This window comes from Oxyura jamaicensis, chromosome Z (assembly GCF_011077185.1).
Source record: "Oxyura jamaicensis isolate SHBP4307 breed ruddy duck chromosome Z, BPBGC_Ojam_1.0, whole genome shotgun sequence".
Classification (NCBI taxonomy): Eukaryota; Metazoa; Chordata; class Aves; order Anseriformes; family Anatidae; genus Oxyura; species Oxyura jamaicensis.
In genome coordinates, this window is record NC_048926.1 from 52,961,641 (window position 1) to 52,979,709 (window position 18,069).

The window sequence follows — 18,069 nt, forward strand, 5'->3', positions numbered from 1 at the left end:
TCATCTGGGCTATCTGTCATTTGCCCTGGATATCCAAGAGCTGACAATGCACCCGTTCTACTTCAGCACTCAATACTGTTATGCAGTGACTGTATGAGGTAGAACAAAGAGCACATGTCTGTACAGTACAACACATTTAAGACCAAGCAATAAAGCTTTCTTGTGGCATGTGTCCCCTCAGGTGTCACCCAGCATCACTGCCTACCAGCTTCCTTCCCTAGCCTCTCTCTCCACCCACTATCCTGAAATCCAGGAAGAGAAAATCAAGAAGAAGGTGAATGCATTCCCTTAGATATGTGAAGAAACATGTTCATTGTTTTTCATTTTCTTTTTATTTTATTTTTTCCCAATTAGAAGTGAAGTGTATGTTGTGGAGGCTGGCAAACAGCACAGCATTACTCTGCATTAATTAACAAGTGCAAACTCTCAACATGTGCTCGTGTTTAGTTCGAAATTAACAGATGAGGGACTGTGTGACCCATTGAATCGTTTCTGACGGTAGAGTGTTACTAAAGGAATGATCTGTGCTGTTCATCTCCATCTGACAAACATAGTCATAAAAGCTGGAACAAGCCATAGCAGCCCTTCTAGACTGTAACACATTTTCTTCTGAAGTGATGTGTGTGTGGCATTTTATTGAGCTGAACCTGGTGGAAGACTGGACTGGTTAGGAACAAGTGATGTATTAGCACTTCTGAGGCAAAAGAATAAAAAGAAAAAGGCGAGATCTTCTAAAAATATACTGCGGTAAAAAGCCCAAACTTGTGTGTAATTTGTTTTAATTAAAGGTCTGTTAGAGGAACTTGCAAATTCACTGGCTATGATGAAAAAGCAAGGGCTAGGAAAGAGGGGCTGCTTGAACCACACAAAGCGAATAAATCAAAGGAAGATTTTTGCAACCATAGAAGTCATTTAAGAGTTATTGCCAAATTATGACAAGCTTATTAGAGACCTAATCTTTTTTGCCTGTCAATGAAACACAGGCTCCTAAGCGCCTACAGACCCCTATCAGCAATGGTGTTTAGATATCAAGATGGTGTTCGGAATGAGTGTCTGCTGACTGGACTAAGCACAGGACACTGGGAAACTGGCAGCTGCCTCCTCCCTGCTCCATGTTACCCTGCACCACATGCATCAAGGCTGTGCAAAAATTGACAGAGTTTGCCGTAAGAGGTTGCAAAAACTAATTAGCAGGTGGACTCCTGAGTTCCCTGACAGATCTCCTCAGGCAAGAGCAGATGTATTTGTGAAGCGTGGAGAATCATCTCTCCTAGACTTTCTGTGTTTTCTGGTCATCTGTCCAGCGTTTTATGGGCAAAGTGCCATGTATGCCAGTTTTGGTAGCTTTTTATTGACTAGGCTGTAAAGAAAGGAAAACTTGAAATATTTAAGTTCTGACAAAGATCATTACTGAGGGTGCATCCTCTTTTTGCCTCTTTATTGTCTGATGTTTGTACTTCCTATTAACAAATCACTCTGACAATTAAGACAGCCATGTTTAACATTGTCCCATATTGTTTTTACAAAGGATGTGCTGGCAACTCCAAAGTAAAGACACCCATCAGACTATTACAGCTACTTCAGAATCAGTAAGATCTCTCCTTCACAAAAGGTGATACCAAAGCATGCATCACACCATCCCTCTTCTTTCATTTTTCTATTCTGATCTGTACATAAGAGTTTGACCAGCAGCATCTTCCCATCAGCTTACATTCTCCTGTGGCAACCTCTTTGACTGGCTTCAATTGACATGAGAAAGAGAATTACAGATTTCCTCCTTGATGAGTTTAATTTTAAACTAGCTGCTTCAATGAAAATGCAGAGCTCCACTGAGCTGTTCATGCCTTCTCTTTGCACTGCACTCTCTTGCTAGCTCTAGTGGCAAAATGAGCAAAGCATCTACACGGCACCGCTGTGACTGGGGTCAAGAGCATTTTCCTTTCAAAAAGGCATTCTTTGGACAGTTGTAAAAGTCAACCTTTGTGCCCTTACTGAAATGAATGGGTCTGAAAGCTGTTGATGTAGATCTATAAAAGACTTTAGACACCTTGTCCATTAACACAGGCAAAGCTACTCCCCACTGCTGTAGCCTGGCAGTCACTGAGAACAGAGATGATGGTAGCACTTCTTCACGGGCAGACTGCAACAGCAGCTCTGTCATGGTAGTAGAGATTCCAAGTTTAAACCGAAATGGAGGAGAAAGTCTGCTATGAAGAAAGGCTGAGAGAGTTGGGGATTTTTAACCTGAAGAAGAGAAGTCTCTGGGCAGACCTCATTGCTGCTTTTCAATACTTAACAGAGGCTTATGAAAAAGATTGAGAGCAACATTTTGCTCAGGAAGATAATAATAGGACAAGGGGGAATGGTTTGAAATTAAGAGAGGAGGGAGTTAGATTAAATTTTAGGGGAAATTTTTCACTCAAGGCGTGGTGAGGCAATAGAACAGGTTGCCCAGAGAAGTTTTGGATGCCCCATCCCTGGAGGTGTTCAAGACAAGGTTAGACGGGGCCCTGGACACACTGATAAGGTGGGTGGCATCTCTTGCCCATGGCAGCAGGGTTGGAACTAGATGATCTTTATGGTCCCTTGCAACACAAACCATTCTATGATTCTGTCAGATATATAGTACTGCTTTCCATAAGCAACTGAGCAAGAAGTGGCATTGGTAACTGAGGCAGGTGTATAGCCCACATTTTGACAACCAGCCATCACGGTTCTTTAAAAGGCTCAGAATGGACTTCACTGGAAAAATAAATAAATAAATAAATAAATAAAAGTGGACAATGCAAATTAACAGGCTTCTGGAATTTAAGGCAGATGTTTTTCCTTGGGATTGCTGGCAGTAATCAAGGCCTGTCTACCTAGATATTTCTTCCTTTCTCAACTAGGTGAAAATAATTTCTTGCTTTTCTCCTCATTTTTTGTTTTTAGTTGGAAAGAGGAGTGGACAGAATACATCTTTGCCTGGGTGTATATCTGTTCTGGATCTGAATACAAGAGTATCTTGCAATAGCTCTTTCTCTCATCCCAGGCTGATTTATTCTAAATGAGCAAAGTACTGAAAGAGAAACTTTAATGTGCAAAGAAAGCAACTTGGTTATGATTTTGATGAGTCACTTTTTGATGAAACGATAGGGTCTTTTGATATATCCATGCATTTTGGGAATGCTGCTTACATTTAGCAATCCAAAATGCGATACTGAACACTGGTGGATTTTAGTCACAGTCTCATTTTCAGTCACAGAGAAGAATCTGTTCTGGTAGTTCCTGAGACCTCAGATGCCCTGTGCAGATCTTTCATGCCTGCTGCTAAGGCTTAACCAGTAGTGGGTGGGACATCTGTCTTTTTAGCGAGTATAGTACCATAAAGGCAGAGGGGTGGGGAGGCAAGCTGTATGTCACACAGCTGCCGCTCGGTTGATGGGCAATGCAATGGAAAGAGCAGTCTTTCCTTTGTACCACCTATGCCTTCCTGTGATAAGCAGTCAGCACACTTGGAGATCTGTCACAAGTCGTGCATCACAGGTATAAATAAGAAGTCTCATATAATGGTAAAAAGACAAGGACTTGATTTTTTTTGCTCATTTGCAGAAATGATCACTTACCACTCTGAATCGCATGGTGTGGGCTGAGGAACAGTCAATTGTACCAGGATTTTTCAATGAACTTAGAATTGCCTCCCTTCTTCTGGTAGCCTGGTATTTTACAACTAAACCAACAGGAAATGAATTTCTAGCTGAAAGAAAGCCCCAGCTTCCCTGAACAGCAATGGACTAATTCACTGGGGAAGCTCTTGCTGTGTCACACAATGAAATAGGGGGATGCTGGCTCCATCCATCCTTCAGTTTGGCCTGTTGTGAAATGCTGTCTCATTTCCCTGAGACAGTCTGTGAAAGGAAATGACACTTGGTACTGCTTGAATGACTAATGTTGCTAATTAGAAGAAATGTGGCAATATGTCCATCCAGTGCAACCAGCATTTCAATTTGGCAAAAACAGTCCAAGGAGATTCACCTGTATATTGCTGGCATTTTTCCAATCCATTTAAGCCGGGTGCCATTTTCTTCCTAGTTTGTAATTTAAATTGACTCTTGTGTTTTTGATTCATGTTCCCTTCCCTTCCCTGCCTTTCCCTTCCCCTCTCTTTCCCTCCCCTCCTCTCTCTTCCCCTCTCTTCCCCTGCTTCAATTTAAGTTCTTAGCTAATATTTACCTGAAGAAAAATGTGTGTAGTTGCTATGCTGATTTTGGATTATAGATAAGGATTGGCTTACAAAATGATGGCTGGCTTGTAAATTCTGTTTTTCAGTGGAAGCGGAACATACAGTTTCAATATATCAGCAAGCAGCTGCCCTGGAGCACTGTGAAATGCCCAGATTAGGACCTGATTAGGCTGGCATAGCATTAAAGCTGGTTGCTCACCGCATAATTCACTTTGAAGCCAATCTTTCACACACTCAAAGCTTGTGATGTGTGGTTGTGGATCTCATCACACTCTTATCTTCTACAGAGGTGTTGCTGTTTTTCTATTTTCTCTGAAAGTGAGAAGGTCACTGGCTCCGATCAGAAAAGACACAAATACAGAGTAACTTTGCAGACTCTGTAGGAGCTGTGAACCATGAAGAACACACACTGTAAAAATGACAGTCACTTATCTTTGTTAGTGGCATTAAGGATGTTGCACAAACTTGTAGGAAATTCCCATCCAGGGCAAAGAACAGCATTCCTCCCCCACCTTGCATCTTAATTGCAACTTTTACAGGACAGGAGCTGTTATAAAATGACCCAAAGATGCCTTCACAGCACAGCAGCTGGAGCACTGCCAACATGCAGGATTCCTCTTCTTCAGTTCCAGCTCTGATACTATGTGAGGGTCCCAGCTTCACGGCAAAGAAAGAATTTTCTCACACCTGTAGTTTGGGGGAAGATCTTTAAGATATAATTGGTTCAAAAAACAGAAAGCCACTAGAAACTTCTCAAACATTATTCTGTAGATTTGTGTTTTCTCAATCTAATTTCAAAACAGAAGGGAGAGAGAAGATGGGCAAGGCAGTACCTCACTCAGTTTTGGATTTTTGAACTGTCATTAATGGCAATATTGCAAAAATGTGATTCAAATAGCCTATGACATATTTTCCAAGTAGTTCTATCTCTACTCCACCATCAAAAGGAAATACCTTTGTTTTTGCAACTGCTCCATTCCCACACTGGGCATGTTCTTTAGAAAGGTAGAAAGCAGGGATTTACTTTGCTAGACACAGAGAATGAATGTGAACACTTTTGTTTTAAGCAGCCAAATGGGAATATACAACATGTATTTTCCAGCAGACTCAACTGGGATTTCTGTTGTCAGTTCTGTGCTTCCCATTACCTAGTGATACCAGCAGCAATCCATTGGTATCCTATGCAGATAATTGACATGATTTTGTCAATGACAACTGTGAACCGTGGGAGAGCACTAATATTTTCTCCCCCTCCCCCCCACCTTTTTTTTTGGGGGGGGGGGAGGAGGAGAGGAGGTTGTGGGGTAGAGAGTCTCAAACAGCTCCCAGTATGATTCAAACCTAATTTTTGGCTCAGGCCTCACACCTGTTGTAATGGAAATAAAAGAGTCATTGATGTTGAATTTCAGAATTGTGTTAAGCCAGTAGAAGTTCATACAGAAAACAAAGGGGTGGTCATATGCCCTTCACCTTTACCTCTTTGTCTCCAGAGGTGTACTGGCACCTAAACCAGCTCTAGTGATTGTGTATTTAAAAAAAAAAAAAAAAAAAAAAAAAAAAAAAGCACACCCAAATCAGGAGTCAATCTGCCTTTAAAATAACATCTTAGAGTCTCATGCCATAGATTTTCAGGGTTAGTTTTCTGTCAGATGATTTCCCTTGTCCCTGGTTGCCAACACAAGAGAGAAAATGAGAAGAGCAGAAGGGCCGAACAACCCACCTAGGGAACAGATTGTTGTATATCAGTCGTAACACTTTGCAAGTAGAATAACTTTTAAGTCTTTCATGCTATGGGACGTAAAGATTATTTTTTATATGAAAAATCCATTTGTTTTTCATAGATATTTTTATACAGTAACCCCTTATGTGTGAATTTGGTTGCTGTGAATTTGGTTTTAGGCCTTTCTGTTAAGCAATGGGAGTGGGTGCTTATTGACATGGTTTGTATAATCCTTGGGAGATCCAAGGCTTTATGTCTTTCTTCTCAGACCCATATCATTTGTTCAGCATGTGCTTGGAAATGATAGTAGTATTGTCATACTCCCAAATGCAGCATGTTAATCTGCCCCACAGCTCAGAATTAGAAGCAAAGTGGAAGATTCTACTGGCTGATAAAGATTATCTGCTGTTTCCTGTTCTAGGGACGAAAAATGAGCAAAAATAAAGGTCATCTGTGTTTATATTAGCAATACAACAGTTCCACTATGTTTCGTAACAAAGTTGGGTCATTATTTATCCACTTGTCCTTTATATCATTGCTTTGAACTTTCTGGGTTTGCTTATCATGATATTTCTAAAATCTGTAAACAGTCAGGGAGAAGCATTTCTAGTTTTCTAAATAGAGCATTAGGTCATTTTATTATCAGAGAAGTATAAAGCTGCCCATCTGTTGTTCTTCCACATGTGGAACAGCAGGCAACCTCCTCCTAACCGTTAATTATTTCAAGGAATTTACTACAGCAACACTGCTATATGCACCCAGTTTCGTTTCTGCTCTTCAGCGTACCCTTCTGCTCAATTTTTGGTGAATTACAGCAATGTTGTGATAACAAAACACACCCATCCACACAAATCCACAGCTAATGACCTTTTCTTGATACTGTTTACCATAAATGTTTTAGCTTTTCCTAGTGGAGAAAAGGTGGAGTTTCATTTTCACTTTAGGGCATTAATTCATCTTTCCGCTCAAGATTCGGTCTGCATCTTCCTTGAATCCTCTGGAAAAGGAGATTCTGCCATCTCTAACCCTGAGTATCATTCCCTGTTAGGTCACTCTACTGCTTCCTGCAGCAAGATGTCTCTCTCATTACTTGCATATACTGTATATACAGTAGGGCAGTAAAGGGACACATGGAATAATAGTTAACTAGACTTGAACATTTGTGGTTCACTGAGAGCATGTTCTTCCATGTCAGAAGATTATAAAAAGTTGAGGTAAAAGGGTTCAGTCCCAAAATAAACAGAAAGCTACTGTGGTTAAAAGCTCCACTAAGCAGGCATTGTATTTCTGAGAAGTATCTCTGCAAGGTCTAGGAAATGTTATTAGCCCTTGCAAGGGCTAAAGTAGTGCAGAAATAGGAGAGATTATTTCATATCAATGAATAAAACTACGGAATAAAAGCAGTGCTTTGATCCCCTTTTGAGTTTAGAGAACAGAGTAGGTCACATATGAATTTGGTGCAGCCTCTCACCTTCCTGTATACAGCAGTTCCCAGTTCCTTATCACTTTCCCTCTGCAACAGCACCTCATTCAGACACACCCTGTCACATGGAGATTGATCATGTCCAGCATCAGGACAATGAGTACATCAGAATGCATCAGGATATAGTGCCCATTGTTCTGAGTAAGATGCGTAGATATTTAAATGTATGAGCTCTGTCAAAGACAAGACAGTTCTGACATGAAGCCTTGCAAAGCACCTCTATTTTCATCTAGTGCTTCTCCGTCAGCAACAGAGAAGTGGATAACAGAATCATCTAATGACCACAGAGCTTGGTGTCTGTGAGCACACTGGCCTACTGGTTTCAATCAAAGATCATCTTACCCTCAATGGAAACATAAGTGAAGAAACCTTGGGAGCACCAGTTGCATCTCTGTGGAATCTCTTTGCTTCTCAGGATGTCTCAGAGAACAGTACACCCTGACTTACACTGGGGCTTTGGTGGGCCATGGAAGTTTTCTGAAAGACCTGTGGTCTCTCTCTCCTGGGAAGATTATCTTGGGGCAGAAGATATTTGTTTAGATTTGCTTTGGGGTGGAATTGTTTCTGGTTTGCTTTTTTGATTGTTTTTGTTTCTTATTATTATTATATTTATTTATTTATTTATTTATTTATTTTGGAAGGGTAGTATTTTTTCCTGGTTGGCATTATGCAACAGTAAGCAAAGCAGACTCTTACTTTTCATGGTAAGAGATGTCTCCTTCCCAGAGATCACATCTCTGCAACACCTTCCACAGCTGTTCACAATTTCTTCCTCAGCTCCTCACATTGGCCAAGATTGCTGTATCCACCTTTCCTTCATCAGCCATTATGCAACATTCCCCATGGTAAGCATGCGAACTTCCAAGGAAAAGGTCCCAAGCTTATTTTCTATTTTTTTTCAGTAGAAAGTAATATGCATACAAAAGTCTGAAAGCTGATGGTCCAGCAGCTGTCTACAGACCACAGTATGAGAAAGCTTGCAGTACGCTGCTTGGGTAGATATTATATGACTTCAGAAAGAAATGTGGGCCCACAGGTACCATTGGGTTTACAGAAATTATTCTTTAAGGACCAGCTGGTTTGGAATATCAAGAATATTCTCAGTTTATCTGGAAAGCTCTGAGAACTATACATAAGCCTGTATCAGGATGTTGCTTTGTGTATTTTCATGCAGTAGAGATACTTACTACCTGTTTTATATATCCAAACCACATAGCAAAATGCATGAGAAGGACCTTATAATACAACAATCACTGACAAACTACCCACGTCCCTTCATCATGGCATGGTAAAGAGGCCAGAAATGGTAGAACAGGTTGCTTTGGATTTACTCCATAGTATGAATTGTGTCTCCTGGAAAATGGATGTAACATATTCCCTTTTCTGCAAAAAGAAGTGTGTGTTCCTAACTTGACAGAAGGCAGTTGAGCTACAGTAATAATGAGTTCAAGTCAAGTATCAGCTTGTCTGTCAGCCAGAGTAGGCTGTGGTAGCTTCCCTGAAAGAGGTTCTCCTTTGCAGTCAACACAACCACAACTGCTTACACTGGCATGAGGAAAATCCCAGCTCAATGCTGGTTTACTCCATATGGATCCACCCATGACTCCATGGAGGTACATGTTTTGAAAACTCTATCCTGGATTTTTATTACCTGAGACTTATCAAAGAGGAATTTGTGCAAGGAAAAAAAAAAAAAAAAAGACCAACCTTAATATAATTTTAAAAATGAGCAAATAAATTGCAATGGTAGATTACTTACATATTTTTGTTGCGTTTTGTCTGTTTGCATATGAGGAACGTATGTTGTGCTTGCTTCACCCACTGTCATAACGTAATTAAATAATTGAAGTTTACCCCAAGAACTTTGCTTTGTTTCTTAAAGATGCTGTTTTCTCTGGCTTATGTGGCTAGCAACTGTTGCTTCATGAATCACTAGATGTAGCTGTCTCTATTTCATCAAGTGCAGATTGCCTTCTACACACTTCCCCAAAAGAAGTGGAGTCTGGGCAGATAAATACTACCATGGATTTCCACCAGCACATGCCTCCATCTAACCCCACTCTCTGCCTAGATCCCTAATACAGAGCTCTTTATCTGCACCAATATTAATTCCAAAGATGGGAGCACTGCTTAAGATAGGTAAAGATTGTCCAGAACTTCTAGCCTCTGAATCTTCCAAGTGGGCTATATGAAACACATAGAAAGTATATAACAAAATAATACAGAATAATAAAGCAGCAATAAAGTAAATTAGAGTAAGGGTGAGTTCGGCTCAAAGAGAGAAGCAAAGAGACTATAAAACAGGAGGGAAAGAATGAAGGTCACCTGTTTTCTATCAGAAATCTAATTTAGAGCTCCAAATCCACTCCCACTAGGACAGAAAGATGTATGTGACACATGAGGAAATGAACTCTCCAGGATGTGCCTTGGGAGTGCTCTAGGACAGAGGCATTTTGGAAAGAGGTGATAATGGTCTTAAAGGGCAGTGATGAGATTGTGGAACTCCTGTGTGTGGGTTCTGGAAAAAAAAAAAAAAAAAAAAAAAAAAAAAAAAAAATTTGAAAAACCCCCCAAAAAAAAAAAATTCTGGAAAATATGAGCAGTTGAGCTAATTGTAGACACTCAGAAAATGGAAAGACAGGGTTTTTTTTGTTGTTCATTTGTTTGTTTGTTTGTTTGTTTGTTTTAGACAAGAGCTTTTGTAATCTGGTTTCTGTTCAAGGCATAAGGAAAAATGTCTTCATTTCTGTCCTTTTGTTATGTGCACTCTTTGCAGTCATGACCTGTAAACCTAAAATAAAGGAAATCAAGAATGGCTAAACCCCTAAATATTCCACCACACTGCTTATCAGTCTTTAGGAGGGGACCTGCTATTATGTATGGCCCTGTAATGCTATTTCCATATTTACTCATTCATCAGAGTTTAGGAAATACTTGTATATCTAACAGACAGATATAGCAGCCACTAAACTTAAGTTGCAACTTCTGACTATATCAATATATATTATATAAATGATGGGGAAATTGTAAAAAGTTAGTTTTGGAGTCCTTTATCAACTCCAGTGAACCCATGATAGACAACTTTCCTTTTGCTGCTGACTTCTATATGTTTCTTGGTGTTACCTCGTTGAAGTTATATCATTTGCCTTATTGGAAGCATGGCCAGTTCTCAGCCAAACTATGTACCAATCAAATTCCCTCTGAAATCCACATTTCTTACTCTAATACTATTCATTGTCTTGCCGTAACAGCTCTGTGAAAGTGGTGTTGACTGATAGGTTTTCAAAGATATTTCTTTATCAGAATCAATTGTTGGAGTCCCTTCTTTGTTTCATGTTCTGTTTCAAGGACTCAAAGAAAATCCTTGAAGACTTTGACCCTGCTGTGAAGTATCTCCAGACTGTTGATCACTAAGGTCTGCAGCAAGGCCCATCTCTGTGCCAAGGTTTCTGAAAAAAAAATAGACAAAGATAGAGTGTTTAAATTAAAATGAGAAACTTGTGTGCCTATGGCCTGCAGTTGGTTTCTTTCTGCAGTGTTCAGTGATTTCCAATTATCTTTGTTGCAGGATTGCTGCCGTTGATTATTATGCCAGTTTTGTCTAAAGAGTTGATCTGGCTATGTGTTGTCCTTGCTATTTAGTGAATCTTAATGACATCCTAAGCTGTCTCTTGTCTTATACCCCATTTGTATTTGCTGCTTAATGCTGGCAAACATGATATGGAAAGTAAGAGACCCGAAGTCCTGATGAGCTATTCAAGGAGGCGAGGGAAACCTTGTGCAAACAGTTTTCTTAGGTTGATGTAGCAGCTCTCCATAATCTCCAAGGTCTCTCAGGTCATTCTGTCCTCTGGAATCCTTCTTGACGTGAGCTGTTTTGTTCCATAATGGACTTCAACTCAGTCTCAGAAGCAACAGGGAGGAGGCTCTAGGAGGTACAACAGTGTTGTTGTTGAAATCTGCCTCCCAGAGTCTTGCCTGTTTTATCTGTCCAGAAGGATCCATCAGTCGCAAACTATTTGGCTCTTCCACTAACTGTAGCTTTTCTGTGCTCTAGCGGTTCCAAGGAGGCTTAGTAAAAGCACTGAAAATTACTGAAAAGTCCAGGAGAAATCTACAGCACTGCGTCTTCAGTTGATTTTTTAAATCACATTAAAAAACTAAAGTTCACTCCACAGTAGATCTGAATTGGTGCACAGGCTATATCCATTTCTATCTTTTCCTTGGTCTAAGCCAACAATTAATCATGGCACAAGAGGTAAATGAGTGGAGGATGTCAGTGTAAACTGTACTGGTGGATTGGTAAACATTGCTGGTATTGTTGCAAATAACCAACACAAGTGTAAGGAATGGAAGTTTAGCTTTGGGCCTGTATGTTTACCATTATGACTTTAAACTGTTTATAAGAAAAAGAGTACTTTAAATGTTCCTGAGAAGATGGGCAAAACCACATGGCTACTAAGGGTTTAAGTGAGATAAAGTGTTTGCCTTAAAATTCAGAGAAACGTGGTCACTTTGCAGCCGTGGTTTGTCATTTAAAACATTGATGTTGATGTTGTGCTGTGACGCCAGCTTAAAACATTTATGGTAACTACAGAAATGAGGTGTATAGGAAGCTGTGAGGCAACATCTGGAGACTCTGCCTTATCACCGTGTCTTCAAACAGAACTAATTCAAAATTGTCCATGTGAAATAACAATGCAAAAAACCCTGTTCTTACTTTTTTATTGGAGTCAAAAATGTGCAGACTTAAATGGTTTTCAATAATGGTTCAGGATGTGTGGCTGTAGGTGATCAATAAAACATTGATTGGGGTTTTCTACTTCCCAGGCCACTAGCTAAAAGCTTGGGAGACCTAGGTTCTGTTCCCTGGAGGGCTGCAAATTGGACGTCTCACCTCCCGTCAGTCTGCCTGGAGGCCTGATCTGTCAGTGCTGGGGAGCTTGCAGTCTGTGGCGCAAATCCTCCCTCTGTGTGGGAGGGGTCACCACCATCAAGGAATTTTCTCCAAGACAATGGCGAAATGTTCTTGTTTGAGGTTGTTTTCCCTGCTATTACAGTTGTTTCACCATTTGGAAAAAATTAGAAACTAAGTGGAAGAGAGAGCAGCTCTCTAACTGGGTCATATGGTGCTGGGATGGGACAGCGAAGCCCTTGGTTCCAGCCGCTGTTCCAAGGTCTTTTTAAACATCCTGTGAGGTTTGGCGCCCAGACTCAGGATTTGTAAACATATGACATTGGCAAGTAAGAAACTGAGCTATTGCTGCCAGTACAGGTGGTGAAGGATGTCAGATGGAGGAAGTCCATCACCTTGGTGAAAGGGCTCCCTGCAGCTCTGGCCAAACTCCATTCGGCAGCAGTTCATTGTAACCCAGTGTTACCCAGGGAGATGACACCTATGGACCATCCAGTTATTTCCCCTATTAGCATCCATAGTTAACTTTTGTTTTTTTAGGGTGGTACCAAGAAGACTGCCTGACCATGGTGGACACTGAACAGTACTGGGCTGAAAACAATGGTATTGAGGAATCTTTGATTCAAATAGGAAGGACAATGTATGGAGAAAAAATAAAATAAAAAAAAAAAATCATGATCCAATGCCTTTGGTTTTGCCCTTTAAAGATATCTTCTCTATGTGTTTAGATTTACTTGCTACAAACTACACTGTCCTTTTCTGCACGTGCCACTCAAAATAAAGTATGTCATTTTGTGTGGACTACCTTTGCAGGTTAGTGCAACCTCCACCACATACTGCCCTGAAGTCAAACCTTACCAACTAATGTGGTGTTGTGCTCTCACTATATTTGTGAATTTAGCCATCTAGGTCCTTTCTAGGTCCCATTAATGAAGAGACCGTGCTCCACAGTCTTCACTGCGATTATACTCCCTTTGTCCCTGTGAGGAAAAAAAGTGCTCTCACAGAATTTGACCAGCACACAACCCACTGAACCTCTTCCGTATTGCAAGTGCTCTGTTACCGAAGCTATATATGTGAAAACCTGTTCCATGTCATGGAGCCACTCCTGTGGGAAGTGGAAAGAGGCAAAAGTAGTCAGTGAGCTGGAGGGGAAAGATGCCTTCAGTGTAAAGGATATGATATAGACACAACCTCTGCCGACTTCCTGGAGGATTTCCTCTCAGATTTAGGGTGCCTGACAAGTAAGGATCTGCTGGATAAGCCAGGGTTTGCTACATGAGTAGTATCGTGAATGGAAAGTATGGATTAATGTCATGGGAGGAATAATCTGTTGTGTTTTTCTAGTCTTTCCAAATGACTTTAATGTCAAAGTAACCTTTCAAAACCACAACACCTGTGCTGGTATTTTGCTCAAGTAGTTAGATTTTACCTTTTAAGTCCTTGTGTCCAGCCCAGCCAAGAGTCTATAGCACAGAGAATTGTCAAGCTGCTCTAAATACATGGGGGTATTTGATTTGTAGTGCTTAGTTTAGCTAATGAGTTGATGAGAAAGAACTGTGAGTGCAATTGGTTATAAATATATAGCTAAAGCTAACATCTACCTAGAATACAGATGACTCACGACGGCCTGTAGACACCACTGAGATCATAGGCAGACCCATAGCAATACATTTGCAAGGAAAAGACAATTCATTACAAACTGACAGGCTCAGTTAGTAAGATTACAATACGCCTCTTTATACAGCAAAAGGCCAAGTTAATTATCTCTGGTATACAGGATAGCTGCATGCATCTAATGGCCTTTGCTCCTTCCTGGAGGGAGAGATAGTTTATTATTTGCTAACTCCAGATCCAAAACTGCTAAGAAATTTGTTTTTGATTTTCCTCTGCGGAAATGGCCTGGAATCATTAATCCTGATATTATTTCCCTTGCCTTCTCTAAAAGATCAGAACAGGAAAAAAATCTGTTTGACCAGGCATTTATGCATTCAGTGGTTTTGATGAAAAAAAAAAAAAAAAAAAAAAAAAAAAAAAAAAAAGCTGGCCTGAACATACATATTTCTTACATTGATACATATCAATTTACATATGTACCTGTATGTGTGTACATGTATCTGTACACATACACATACACACACACAGATATATATTTATATATACACACACACATACATGTATATCTGCACTACTGCCATGATACCCATAGTAGATATTCTCTGAGGGAAATTACTTGCTGGATTTCCTTATTGATACTCATCTTGCAGCAATGGTCTTTATCACAGTATAGTGGTAGGTTAGCAGAAGAATGGACAGTCAGGCCTTTTGATTTGTGAATGAGACGTTGCAGTGCTCTCACACTCTTCATGAGGAGATTTCACCCATGAGCTCTCTCCGTTGTATTGCCTATAAAACCCATAAAAAGCTGCACTGGCAGCATTTAATTGAAGCTGCATGTGAGCCTGTGCCAAGAGTGGTGAAGATGGCTCTAGTTGTGTTTCAGATTATGGGTCACAGTGAGAATGCAGAACACTTGGAACTTTTTTTTCTGAAGGAATGATCATGTAAAATATTTTGGAATAGAGTATGATAATAAGGTATACATCTATGGAGAATGTATGAAGTTGGTCAGTTTGAGCTTCTGGTGGATTTCTATAATGTAAGCACTCTGCAGTCTTGCCTCACTAATGAAGAATGACTCAGCACAGCTTTTCTCCAAATTTTTGTTGCATGTGAGAAGGATCATAACATGGTCTTCAGTTTCTTAGTGTTTAGCATGCATCATGTACAAACAATAAAACCTAGCAGACTGCATTTCAAAATATGAGTTCATTCTTGGACACCTGGCTCCCCATTCAGGAAGACATTAAACACTTCCTAACTCATCTTGATTTCAAAGGCACTAATGCATGTGCTCAGATTTTAGCACGTGTGTGTAAGTGCTTTGCTGAATCCATTAATAACAGCTTATATTCTCAGCGCAGCCTCTCACCTCAGTTTCTGTTCAGGTTAATCACATTTACAAAGTTCATCGGAAATATAAAACTACTCATGGGTCAACCATCCATGAATAATCAAATATATTAAAATATAATATGCAGTTGTGGAAATTAAGTTGTGCCAGCAGACATTCTGTTTGGAGTGGTTAAAACTCCTGGAATAAGTTACTCACTGTAACTTATTCACTCATTTGTAATAAACAATTAGTCTTCACCAGAAATCCTTGGCTGTTCTGCTAAACAAAGCAGGGTATAAACTGAGAATGCGAAGGAATCTGGTAAATGGAATACTTGGGGTTTATTAAGATGTTGTTTTATTAATCAACCAGAACCGTAAGTTAACATTTTTACAAGTTTGTATTAAATGCTAGAAACCAACAATGGGCTGAGTTGAGTCTGGAGACAAAATCTCTGATCTAGACCTAGTGATATACTTGTTTGTCTGCTTTTACAGAAGAGGGAGTAAACTACATATAAATGGACTCACAAACAGAGACGGTTTGGAAGGATTTGAGCAAATAGATAATGATCAGAATTTACAAAGCTGGGCCATAAGAAAGATGAAAAAGCACCAGAACAGGGTTCATTTAGGTAATGCGGGAGTTAAATCAACTTCATGTCCAAGGGCAGAATTTATTCAAAATGATGTTTAGGCAAAAATCTAGAATGGACAGAGGACATCAAGTTAAAAGGGAAACATGCTATGTGATCAGACTCTAAAAATATTAATTTAAGTATCTGTTTCCTAAAGTTAGGTTGTAATGGATCACTTTTACATCCTGAGTAGGTCCACACATCCCATTGTTAGAAGGTTCCACTGTTTCAGAAAAAAAAAATAAATAAATATGATAACCTGAAAGGGAGATTAAAAAAAAAAAAAAAAAAAAAAAAAAAAAAAAGAGAGAGAGAGAGACCAAGATTTATAGCTGCAAGAATCAATATGGGAAGTGATAAATAGTATAGAATGGCAATATTTAAGGTATGTGGCATTGATCACACTCCACTCTACTGGAGTCACCCAGCACAGCTTGGATGGGCTACGTCGCCTGACTTACTGGTCCCTTTTTAGGGTAAGACCTTAAGAAGTAAATTGAAACAAGTCAATGATCTGTCTTAGTAGGATAAATCTTGTCAAAATGAATCTCTTCCTTTGCTTTGTTTCTGCATTGTTTTTTTGAAACATCTATGTAACCGAAAGGGATTGGTAGGGGAACACAGGACACACCTGAGATGTGAACGGAAGAAAAGCAAGGTAATTCAGTCACATCTTTCAGAGCATGAGGAGGGGCCTAAATGCTAGGGTTTTAGTGACATGAAATATCTATCGAGTATAAAGATCTGGGAACCATTATCTTTGCGGTGTGAAGATCTGGGAATAGAGCCTTGGCAGAGGGCAAGGCCCTGACAGTTACTCTTGAAGAAATCTGTCTCTCGGTTTCAAGTGCTCTTGCCAACCCATGTGGGCTGTGAGCATTTACAAGAAGAATTTATTCTGATTTAAGAATGGAATTAAATACCTCCCTATTCTTCCAAAAATCTTTAGGCTTTGATTCTCAAAGATATTTGTCATTGGAACTAAGTGGCTAAATATCTCTGTGGATCTGGATCTTACACTCTGGATCTGAAATGCTCTTAACCACTTGCTCAGGATAGGCACACTCTTTTGAGCCAGCTGTGCAGGTGTAGGTGTCAGCATCAGCATCACCCTGATGGAAGTTGCCACCTGTGCAATTCGGCTGGCAGAGTGGTTCCCCAATTTGCTGTAGGCAGAAGCAGCTGGCACAACACAAACCCAAGCCATGCAGTCTAAGTGTGTAGACCAACCTGCATGATTACCCTGGGGTGGTAATGAGCATCTTGGGGATGATAACATCATCATCTGGCTTAGCTTGGTGCAGCGTCAGAATCTGTCTGTAGCTGTAAGGCATGGCACTAGCACCACCACATTTATTGTAATGACTCACCTGCACCTGGGCTTTAAGCTCCAAATTGGAGAAATATACAAGCAGGAATTGGAACCCTAAAATGCTGAAAAAGAAATAAAAAATAAAGTAATTCATTATAATGACAACTGAGGAAGGGTAAACAAAATGACAACTTTTCAAGGCAGAATAGAGCCTTTTGTTATTTCAGCTTGGTTTGTCCTGATTTTGAGCCTTTCTTTTTAAACATTCAGAAACCAAAGTAGAACCTTTTCAGGTCTGGGGACTATGACATGCTTCTCTTCACACAGGGCAGCCAAGTCCCGTGGTAGCTTTGTAGAGGTGCTTTTCAGACACACACAAGCTCCCTCCGTCATATTATTTACTACGTTCTTAACATGAGGAGAAAATTCTGCCTATGAGGTTTGACAGGCAGGATCTACAAGATACTGACAACATGGTTAGACTTCACAGTCTAATGGGCCAACATGTTCATTTTGCACAGTGCAGGAACCGATAGATGATACAGGAATGTGTCTGCAGGAAGGCTAGGAAGAGAACAGAGTTAGCATGTGTCAGGATCCACTCAAATAGCCTACACAAATGTGTACCAGTGATTTTAGTCCAGTACGTGAACTAAAGTGGTGGTGATTTTTATTTTCATCCCCGCATAGCCTCAAGACCTGTATTTGGTTTCTTGGTTACTTCTAAGGCTTAGTTAAATCTCAGGTGAAAGGACGAGTGTCCCTGTTTTGCATCAGTTCTTAGAGTTCAGGGATGGAAGTTTCAAGACTGTCAATATTCAATG

At 40.1% G+C, this 18,069-nt stretch overlaps 1 protein-coding gene and 1 long non-coding RNA gene across 2 annotated transcripts in view; both read left to right on the top strand.

Moving 5' to 3' along the window:
* The window catches only part of NRG1 (neuregulin 1), a 292,955-nt gene that overhangs the window by 70,053 nt on the left and 204,833 nt on the right, over positions 1-18,069 (top strand). The gene's annotated exons all lie outside the window — the stretch shown is intronic.
* Positions 9,156-18,069, top strand: part of LOC118156138 — a 20,782-nt gene continuing 11,868 nt past the window's right edge. Inside the window, exons 1-2 of the long non-coding RNA XR_004746166.1 lie at positions 9,156-10,079; positions 10,115-13,062. This is a non-coding gene — a long non-coding RNA (uncharacterized LOC118156138). The remainder of the gene's footprint in view (positions 10,080-10,114; positions 13,063-18,069) is intronic.